Source organism: Triplophysa rosa, linkage group LG10, assembly GCF_024868665.1.
Source record: "Triplophysa rosa linkage group LG10, Trosa_1v2, whole genome shotgun sequence".
In the NCBI taxonomy this organism is placed as follows: Eukaryota; Metazoa; Chordata; class Actinopteri; order Cypriniformes; family Nemacheilidae; genus Triplophysa; species Triplophysa rosa.
In genome coordinates this window covers 2,522,855-2,534,728 of record NC_079899.1, presented here as the reverse complement: position 1 = coordinate 2,534,728, position 11,874 = coordinate 2,522,855, and positions in this window count along the sequence as shown.

The window sequence follows — 11,874 nt, the reverse complement described above, 5'->3', positions numbered from 1 at the left end:
CATACTGAAGATGAAATGAAACAATTCCCAAATTTACCAAAAGCTATAAGCCAGTCTTCTGACAATATAAGCATTTGTGTTTCTAGTGTAAATGCCCTCCTGTATGGCACTATGTCCTTTTGGAATATTTTGTTTCAAGTTAATTATTAATAGAAAAGGCACAGACTGTGAACGCATTCTGTGTTGAAGGTCACTATCTTGTATTTGGTGAAAATGCAAAAGGTCTTTGAGTAAACACACCACGTTGGAACATTGGTCCATACTTTGTGCCTGAGTGCCTCTGAACCCATGTTGGCATATGTCAGGTACTTTAGAGCCATCAAAACACAACGGACGAAACGATTGAAAAATGCGGCTTGTTCAGATGTTTAATTGCCGGGCCATTTCTTGAAGGCCTGTTTTTTCATCTGCATGCCTCGATCATTCATCATGCGCTTCAGCGTTCTCTGCGTGTTGCAATGTGCTGTCACTGTGGGTGGCGCCTCGGTGATCCACCTCAATCTCATACATTAGGGCCTGTATTCTCAGCAAATATTGCCATGGGATCTCTAAACACTGACCTCCATTCTGCTTTTTGTTGCTAGGAATTCATGTTCGAGATCGCAGAGAGGTCAGCAAGTTATTTTTAAGATACTTCTCAAATGAGGATAGATAGATAGATAGATAGATAGATAGATAGATAGATAGATAGATAGATAGATAGATAGATAGATAGATAGATAGATAGATAGATAGATAGATAGATAGATAGATAGATAGATAGATAGATAGATAGATAGATAGATAGATAGATAGATAGATAAGCAATTGTATAAGTCAAAAACCAGAAACCTTTGATCTCCAAATTTCGTGATTTTTATCTTATTATTACTAGTTAGCCTTTATGTTTGTCACTGGGTTTTGCAAATATCTAACCAATGAAAAGTATTCAAAAGTGCTTGTCAACTTCGACAACACAGTATGTAATCACTTTAAAGTTTGAAAAGCAAATTTGGACATACAAGGTTTCAGAAGGACAGTGATTCGTTCATATTCTTCTTCTGCAGAACACAAAACATGATCATTTAAAGAACGGTGACCCCATTGACTACCATTATATGAACACAAACCCACCGAGACATTTCTCCGAATATCGTCTTTTGTGTGTGTGTTCCACATAAAGTTAAATAAATGATGTCAGAATTGTATTTTCGCTTCAACTCTCTCTGTGAGGCCGAAGGATTTCTTTCCATTCCCTGCTGTTATTTGCAGGAATGTGCTACTTTGCAAGCCCCTCTTGTTAACTACAGAGACCTTTAAACGACACCGTGTTTGTCTAATTTACTTTTTTTACATTTGCACTTTCGCCCCGTTTATCTGATGCGATACAAAAGGGCCAGCAGGTTAAGCTCCCGATTCAACTGCGTGAAACCGATAACTGGATCTCCCTCCCTTTTTCCAAATAAAAGATGCAGAAACGTTTGCCGCACGGTCCCTGTGACGACAGTAAACATTCCCGAGCGCAACAGAGGTTTGTTCTGGCCATTATCCGCCACAGCTGTGACAACCCCTGTTGGCTGCAGGTTTGCGGCCGGCCAAAGCATGTTTACCTGGAAATGAATCTCAAAAGTAGTGTGACGGGGAATGCACACAAGCTGACCCCGGTCGGATGCGAGGGGGAAAAAACGCGGACTCGCCATTGAAATGCCATTCAAAGCCAGAGGGGTGGTACGGAAGATATTGCACAGGGGTCTGGGTGCAAACAGCGGCGTAAATGGCCTAAAGGACTTCCTCAAATACGCACGTTTTTTTGATATTGAGAAGCATTGGCTGTAGGGGAGGCCTGTAGTGCACCGCTGTTTGGTCTGTATCCAAGGCTGACTGCAATACACTTCTCTTGTCATGCAAAAACGAGCACAACACAAGCGTGCATACCTCAAACAAGGTGCCAATCCACATCCCTAGCGTACCGAAAGGGCCCGAATGTACGAAATCAAAGATCTCTCCAACGGGCAGAAGTCAAAGAATCGAAAACAAAAGCCAGGGTCTCGAAGGCTCGAGATTAAGTCTGTTAATTGATCAGATTAATGAGTTATAATGCTTCGGCATGTCTGACAAACTATTATTCTTCTGCTGACAAAAAGGTTGGGATTATTTTAATCCGTCCATTTTAATGTACGCCGCGTCAAAAATGTCATTTCGCATAACCCTCGGTTGCTATTCATCAGTGAGAGAACCGCAAAGTCAACAAGCGTTTTAATTACAAGCCGAAAGCAATTAAACGTGAGGACGAGCGTCAGTATGCTAATGAAACGGCGGGCTCCCGTGGGAAGAGAAGCTCTTAAATATCACCGCTATCACGAGCTCCCCGAGTCGCCATCGTTCACGCTCATCTGACACATTTTCACCCCACGGCTGTCACGTCTAAAGCAAACACAGCCCTGACTGGAATCAATTCATTAAGGAAAGTTATTAAAGGGGTGACGGCGTGTGCGACGGGAAGTTAGTGAGAGATTAACGTTATTTGTTGCCTTTCCATCTCTCTGTATCTGCCGGTGAGGTTGAAAATGCTCCTTTTTCACATGAATGCCAATTTTCAAGGGTAAGAAATCCAAGTCATTTGAAATCGGTGTTAAGTGGTCCGAGTCCCTTCAGGAAAAGCATGTGACTGTTCCCATTTTCCATTATTCCAGTGTCTGTCAGAGGGAATCTCATCTGTATTCCAGCATGAGAGCTGCAGAGTTGGGAGTCTACACCAAGACAAGCAAGAACACTTTTTTTTGCTTTCAGATGAATCTGAAATCATAACAGTCTTTGCTAGAGGAACCATGTTATTGCTCAGATTTTGCTTTTTCGTAGCTCAGGAGATCTGACTTACTGTAGTTCTCCGTTGTGTTTCATTTAAGTATCAACGTAGTCTCAGATGTTTCTTCAGTCTTCAATAATCTTGAACAGTATTGACTTTTGATTGAGTTCTTGACAAATCTGAGCTCAGTTTGACACATTGTTGACATCTCTTCTGAAACGGAGACTCTTTCTCATCAGAAATATTTGACAATTCTACTCTCATTGATGATATAATAGAGATCTCATTAGTGTTTCTTTTGGGTTTTCTTGCTGAACTTAGTTGGTTAAAGTGGTCTCTGAGTCTGGTCTAACAGGTGCTCAGCTAGTTTAGTCGGCCTGCATCCTGATCACCAGATACCCTCCTAAATCAGCCATCATCACAGTCCAGGCCATTTTTTCACCACATCCTTTTATTTGTAACAATGTTTACAGACATTCATTTTGGCCGTGCATCAAAGCTATACATTTGATCAACATGTGTGTTCCCGAAAGAATTAAACCCACAGCCCTTGCATTCCTAACACAATTCTCTACCAACCAAGCTAATAAAACTAATAAATAATGAGTCGTTGATTTAAGTAATGTTCTTGCACCAGTCAACCACTGCAGATGAAGCTGTTGGTGCTAATGGTGCTCTCATTAAGATGGAGCAAGTTCCTGTGAGATAAGAGATAATTAATATAAGAGATAACAGTCAGCCGATTGTAAAATAAATCCCAACGGTGTCATCAGGACCCCAATGCGGAGAAGAAGGGTCTTGTATCACTGACCACCAGCTGACTGCGCACAACTCATCTTATTGCATGGTCGCCTTCCACTTTTAAGCAGCGCTGAATGTGTGTTGATTATTGAAGACCCGTAAGAATGAAAAATTACAGACGAGATTTCGGTAATATCTCAATGATTTGTCTTGTGAGAATCCTGTCGATCATTTCCTTCCTGCCTCACCTGAAGATCCATCCATATGCTGATGGCCAATTTGTAACGTTTACTGAAACCCAGCATGGGGGAATCCGGGGAAGCTCGACCTTTTTGTCATCCCGTCCTTTCATTCAAAAGTCCCCCAGACACGACCGCCCTAACATCAGTGTCCAATCTGTGTTTGCTTACCCACGAACAGCGGCAGAATCTGGGGAGGGACGCCCATAAATTCAAGCTCGGTTTTACAGGCCCGGATAGCCGACAAGCTAGTCTGCTAACAAGTCGTCTCCAGTGGCACAGGCCCTCAACAGATTAGCACCTCATCAACCTCCTGTGGCTAAGGACAAATATAGCCTTCCCTCCCGTAAAACACAATGGGACCGCCAGTGATAAACAACACCCCAGCGGGGGTCCGATTCCCCCTTGCTAAACTTCCTGACCTACCCCTTCCCTCTCCCTCACAGCTGCTTGAGTTACCAAACCCTGCAAACCAGGGCCCTGAGTCTCAATTGGAGACTTGTGTGTATTTCAGGTGAGCAAATATTGCCACTTGCTTGAGAGTTCAATGGCTGTCCCCTTCAGAGGTTGCGTATTGCGCTCGCTCGCTGGTAGGTGTGAAGCTATGGGAATTCCTCTCGGCACAGCTGGAGTCATCCCATCGCCGATTGTCCCTTGGAATTCTTTGTGGATTCCAGTCTTGTGCCTCATTTCTCTCGGACGTAGACCGCTGTAAAAAAGGGAAAGTGTTCTTGACTCGATGAAACGCATTTGGTTTAGTTCGCCGGTGGACAGCCGGATGCATAACCCAAACGGGGGACTGACCATGCCGAGCACTCGCTGTTTTTGAGACGTCTTTGTTCTCAATAAACATTTACAAAGGTGTTAACAGCCTATTATGACATTTAGCTCCTGCCGTGGTCTTAATTTAAAGACAATTTAACTTCGACTCTACCTAACAGCACTGACCCCTGGCTTTATAATAATTTGACTGTGTACGCTTTCAGTGACCGAATCAAAGCAATATAATTGATACGTTGCCGTACGCAGTACTTCGGAAAATTAATTCTTATGTACTGTATATTTCAATTACTTTTAATACCAAATTAATAGGTTCGTCACCAATCCAAGTCTGACATCACGCGTGACGCAACCGTCATTCCTGGGTCCCAACGCAAAACAAGCATTTCACGATCATTTTTTCTTTATGAAGCACCAAAAATAGTTGAAATTCTTTTAACTACAATAGCGTGACGGGCACCAACTTTGCTTTTCTTCACTTTGTATGATAATTGAAATGTACCTTATTAGCTGCAGTCACTTTGTCCTGTCTCTCTCATTACAAAGAAAGCGGTAGAATGACATAAACATTTTTGAATAATTTTAATAAACTATATTCTCAATAGCCCATTTGTTCTATTCAAATGCAGCAGGCATGTACCCAGAAACAGAATTCTCATGATTCTCAAATGAAAGATGTTCTTCCAGAGCAACCCAGAAAGGTGTTCTCAATAGCCACATGTCTAACAGGTCTCAAGACAGAAAGCATTCAGACAGCAATCTGATATGCTTTTGTTCCTATAATTTACACGTTCATAAATATCTACATACAACATCAACAATGTTTTTTTTCAAGTGAATGATCACGACAGAAAGACAGTACTGTACTGGATTTTAACTGTGAGCAGCGTGCAGCTGAAGTGGTTCAACCAGAGGAAATGATTAGTATTTATCGGTTATTATATATCGGCCGATACCGATAACATTAAAAATCGCCATTTATCTGCCGATATCGATATGACCGATAATTTATCGTGCATCCCTAATACATTTTCACATCAAGCAAATAGTATGTACTGTGTAGAACAGCATTGTAAAATAAAGTGCATTTTAAATAAAAAAAACATACACATGCTCTCTGTGAAGAAAATCACCAGCTTGTCACTCAAGGCTGATAGAGGACAAACCCTCCACCATCCCTAGCGTCAAACACACACAGCTGGAGAGTACGGCTAGCCCAGCATCAGTCAATCAAAGGTGGGCCGCTCCGGTGGGGGTCCATGAAATAGATCCTGGGCTCTCTCACACCTCAAATGAATCTGCTCGCTGATCCTGTTTACTCTTTGTGTGTTTGCTTGTTTGTTTGCTATAATGCCTGTTGATGTGAAGGCACAGAGCAGCGAGACGATGCTTCACGTGGACCACCCTTGGAGTTGGCTGAGGAATGCTGATGTTGGGGACCGAATTGTACTGTGATGGAGGTTTAATATGCATTCATGTTTGATCGCTGGCACATTTATAAAACGGCGAGAAGGTTACGTTTATTCAGCAGATAATATTTACAATATATGCGGCACACTGAAAGCAGCTTGGACGCAAATCTCACAGATTTCAAGATAATCTGACAGACGTGCTTTATTGATTTCTTTAGGGCGGACATACATCAAATATATTTAAAATTCTATTTGGTGCCTAATGAATTCTGTAATAGCAAAAGGGTGAGATTTTGGATTCAAAAGCCGATATTTTATTTTACGGATAAATTTAGCAGTTAAGAAATCATTTTTCATATATAAATATAAATGTCCTATGGTTAATAACCAACTGTTAACAATAAATTATTTTATATGATAAATATTTATAATATTTGTCAACTAATGGGTAGTTGTTTGATATTATAAATGTTAATAATATAAAAAGATAAAAAACGGAATTATGATTATTATTATCTTACTTTATATTACTGCAAGGCTGTCTGGGGGGAATTTAAAAAATAAACATTAAATACTTAATATTTGTATTATCTACTAAATAATATTTTGTCAATTTAATCACAGAAAAATGAGAAAATGAAGCATGCAATGAATTATGATTACATTACCAGGCCTGTTTTACATTGGACATTTATTTAAATAATTTAGCAACCAGTTCAGCAAAAGTTAAACTATGCTGTACAGACTTATGAGAACCTACCTATTCTATATGTTTGATGTAACAATGTGAAGTTACTTATTAAACAGCCTTTTTACTTGAATAACATCAGCTAATGTAAATGAATTAGTTGACATGAAGCACTTTTTAAAAATACATTTTAATAGTGTGTCTTTATTGTTGCCATTGTATTGAGCATCCGCTCCAATAAACTCAAATATTACAGTGAGCGAACAACATCACACTGTCAGATTATTTTAGACATTGGTTTGTTAGGCCTTTGTGATAGAACAGTAAAGACGAGATGGTAAAGCAGAGATGAAGAGAGAGAGGAGAAGAGATTATGTGTCATGGCTCGTGTTTGTAATGACAGGTGTATGCCACATAGATTCACTGAGCACAGGTTTGAGAAGAGTGCCCTCTAGTGGTTTAAACATAAAATGCTGGTTGTCCTTTCTTTCAAATAATAGATAATGGATTTTTTTCTTTTAAATGATGCATAAGAATTAAACGAGAAACTAAGTCCATTTTTATACATCAGTGAATGTACAACTACAAAAAAGTAGCTGTACATTTCCACCATTATTGCAATGAAAAAAATCTACATAGGCAGACGACTATGTTTAAACTAAAATACAGAAGCACTGATGTATTCGGACTCAAAATTCATGAGGCTTTGTTAAGCACACAACTACATCAATTCAAATCATTTAATACGGTGTATCTCCACTAACACGTGTCATTATAGCTGCGTATAGCACTGTATAGTATTTCATACCCTAGTAGGAATACTGTTTTGTAATATCCATCTAGCCCAAATCATGGAGAATAAGTTAAGAAATGGAGATGAGAGTGATTAAGACCTCAGGGCTTTTCCTCTTTACAACATCTGGACTTCATTAGCCATAGTTACACAATGTGAGCGTTTTAAACCGTTTTTGATCTCTGTGTTTCTCCGCACTTCTGCCAAGCCTCACGTCCAGACTGAAGCTGAATGTACGGTAATAAATCTTGACCACAGGCCCAGAGCTGACGGGGACCTCAGTGCTCCTGCGGTGTTTGATGGGTGCCGATCAGCAGGTCATGGAAACCCTGAGGCCGTGCCAAACCATGTGCCTGTGGTCAGTGCGGTTAAGATGCTATATTACAAGTTTTAGGAAAAGTGAGACCACATGTGTGCTCCTATGGAATACAAAATGAATCGAGCGTTCAGCGACGTTGTATGAAATGATGACTTTGAGCAGGTTAGAATAAAGCGAAACACTTTAAAGTAATGCTTTTGTTGGACCACTGAATGCATTGGGGCTTTTTACTGGAAGTACTGGATGTTCAAAGCTAGGAAACTTAAGGAAAAAATGTAATATCTCAATTGCTTATAAATATGGAAACTACACCGTAAAAAGTCATGGCAATATTTTTTTTACATTAACTGTTCAAAATATTTCATTTTTAAAGTTACATCAATTTAAAATGAATCAATTGAATGAGTTAAAATTACTTTGACTTTATTACTTTTTTGTATTATTCTTAATTCAAAATGAATCCAATTAAAATAAAAGGAAATCATATATTTCATAAAAATACCATTTTAATTCTGCTTCTCTATCTTTTTCTCTAGAGAAACAGACCGCAGTAATATCACCGGAAATCTTATTTTAAACCGAAAACGTTTAAAATGGTATATTTGAATTTAACAGCATAATGCATTAGGAAGACATCTCTGTGCAGTTTGGTTAAAAAAAACTACGAATATTGAAAAATGAGTGTTTTAAATTCCTTTTTTTCTGTCTAGTGTTGTTGTGACTATATCCCGTTCAACTATCCACCGTCCATTTAGCACACGGTAAGGGTAGAAGCCTATTTCTTAGAACTAGTTATATTTTTGATGAAATTATTTATAGAAAGATTGTCTTCTGATCTTGAAGCTGTGGGTCCTGCCCCCCATCCCTTATCTAAACCAGTCTGCGATAAAAGCCGACGTATCAAAAGGTCTGCTCGTGAAATAAAACGAGAGAGTAAATTTGTCGGCCCAGTCTCCTGAAGATGAACACTTATCAGGCAGTCATGTGGCACGGCGCACATCTTTAAGCCATTTGTGGAGAGAGGAGATAAAGAAGCTCATTCAGTGGTCCCTTCATCGCAGGGGACGGGGATGAGATCCGTCCTTGAGAGACGGCTTACAGCACATCTCATGTGATGCACTTCAAAGAGAATTATAAAATGACTTTCAGGAGGCGTGACTTTTAGATGTTTGAGTTCGTGCGTTTCGGGCGCTTTAGCACTGTTAGAGAAATGTTATCAAACAAAACACGGAAGTTTTTATGACATTTGGGTAAAATGCACACTGCCAGATAAAGGTTTAGGGTCATTTGAGTGAAATGTTTCTCTTGACCTTACAATGCTTTTTGATCTAAATGTGTTGTGAAATTATTTTTGTGAACCAAAATATTACTGGGAAAACATACATTTCTTTCACTGCAAAGCAAAATGGATAAAAACAAACGTGTTTGACATGGGTGACTTGGACTGAACGAGGAGAAAGCAGCCAATAAGAGCTCAGAATAGATGTGAACTCTATCATAATTCCCAACGTTATATTTGTGTTAATTCACAGTTTTGTGAATGATTGCTACCATTCTAAAACGTAGAAAAAGTGTGAATAAAGAATGGATAAGTTAACCTAAACTTTTGAACAGTTATGCAAGACAGTTTTAGGTCTGTGTTTGTTTGGCTCATAATTTAACTATTTATATTTTAATCGATTTATATTAATATTAATTTATATCAATATTTTATTGTATAAAAATAAAAAAATGTTGATTTTTATTGCAAATTGATTTGATTAAATAAACAATTTGTTGATTTTTATTGTATATTGATTTTATTAAATAAACTATTTATTGAATGGATTGTGTAACTCTGTCGCATTTACGTTTAGCCAAGTACCAGTTCTTCTACTGGTGATACAAAATAATACTGGCTAGACATACTTTTAACTTGCTAGCTTATGTAATTTACTTATATATTTTGATTGTTTTCAGAAATGTTCTACAGGGACTCAAGCTAACGCCACAAAATCGCGCATGCGCAGTAACGTTTGTTTATTTCGTTGTTTTGAAACCGCCTAAAGGAGGCAGTCTAAGTTCAAACAAAGCAAAACAAGTCTTTTGAGATGTAGCCTACCTGAACTGTGTGTCTATGTTTTAAACACATTGTGAATGTGAACACTGGGCTAACATTTGACTACATTTCATTTATGTGCAGGTTAAACCCAGATACTGTGTTCAAATGTTACTCTTGCTATTCATCATGTCGTTCATATCGGGCAGTATTACTGTTAGCTACCTAAGGCAAAGAATACAGAACTTTGTATTCAAGAAACATGGTGGTCTGTGGTCAACAACAGCGGAACTGCTTCAGTTTGCAAAGCATAGACCTTGAATTATAAACACGGGCCACGGCGTCAACTAATTCGACATGTCAAGTCTTCTCAGATGGTTTACACAATGAATGCTTTTACACAGGTTTGCAAACAATTTAAAACATTATCGAAACGTACGCGTGATGTTTCATGAAACCGATTTTAAGTTTGCCGCGTCTGACAGCACTGAGATTCTCCACTGAAGCAGGCAGCTTTCATACGACCACGCGCTTACAAGGACCGCCACGCATGCGCAGAATATCCAAGAGATTTAATATTCACCATAAACTGTTTATAACTCTTTTCTTGTTTATAATTCTTTATTTATGGTTCTTATTATTGGTTGTTTTAGGGGGGTAAAATTACAAATAGGGTGGCTAAAGCCCACCTTAAAAAGGTGCAAACTGCCCCCGGCCGTCTCTGGTTAAAAATGGCGTAAACCTAATTCAGACATGAAAACGAATAAGAGATCGTTCATGCATAGCAAAATTTAAGATTAGCTAAAAACTCACACAAACATTTGTTTTGGGATTTTAGTGAGGACTTCTATTGTTTTTGTAAGGACCCAACTGTATTTTCTATCCTTTATAACCACACCCCTACACCAAATCCTCACACAAAGCATCATTGTTTAATCATCCATTTCCTCATGGGGACTGCGGGCTGTTCCATTGGACATTTATTTTACAAAAAAGAGAGTTTCAGAAAAGAATAATCTTGTTCATTTATCCATTAGGAAAATAAAAGACTCAAGCCCCCAAAATGTATCATGACTCTCATATTGCTACATTTTACACATCACAGACATTCTTTCATGCCGTTTCATTTCATTTAGCCAGTTATTCCATCTCTTATCATGGCCATCATTCACAGATAACTACACAGCCCTCGGTCTGATGTGTAACAATTATCACAACATAACAAAAACGCTGTTAGTAAGTCAGCTAATTGTTTTCTTGTGTCTTTTCTCAACTCATTTAAATATGAAACTGAACACAAACTCGCTCATTTCAATCAGAAAGTAACCTAAAGCCAGTGCTTCACTTCTCCTTCATAAAGCCACAGTGCCTGATCACAGCGGTTATCAAATGACCTCCAGCTGCTGTTGATCTGAGCGCGCTCCTCATTCATTCTCATTCACAGCTCATCTTCTTTACTTTACAGCAATGCAAGAGTGTTGTTGGTGGGTTGCTATAACATGTTGTTGCTGTGTGTTGCCAGAATTCTGTGATCAGATCTGTCCTTAACGGGATGATGGAAAATCTGTCATCATTTACTCACCCTCAGGTTGTGTCAAACCTGTATACACTTCTTTGTTCTTATGAACACAGAGAAAGATATTTGGAAGAATGTTAGCGAGTTCAGTTCTGGAACATTATCCACTAGTAGGAACATTTTTATAAACAAAATGTGGTCTGTTGAACACAAAATTAGATATTTAGAAGAATTTAGGACAACAAAGAGTTTCAAGGTCTCCTTTGACTACCATTTAATTCGTCCTACTATGGTAGTCAATGATGTCCCGGAACTGAAAATTACTAACATTCTTCCAAATATCTTTCTTTGTGTTTATTGGAACAACGTAATTTATACACGTATAAATTGAGGGTTGACTAAATGATGACACAATTTTCATTTTTGGATGAACTATCCCTTTAAGTGTAAATCTGTGGGATTTTCTGCATGTTTACATTTACTTGTTGCTTTTTATTGTAAGTGATGTACAAATAAAGGAGCATTCAATAATTTGTCTATATGCTTATGATGCTACCATTGTA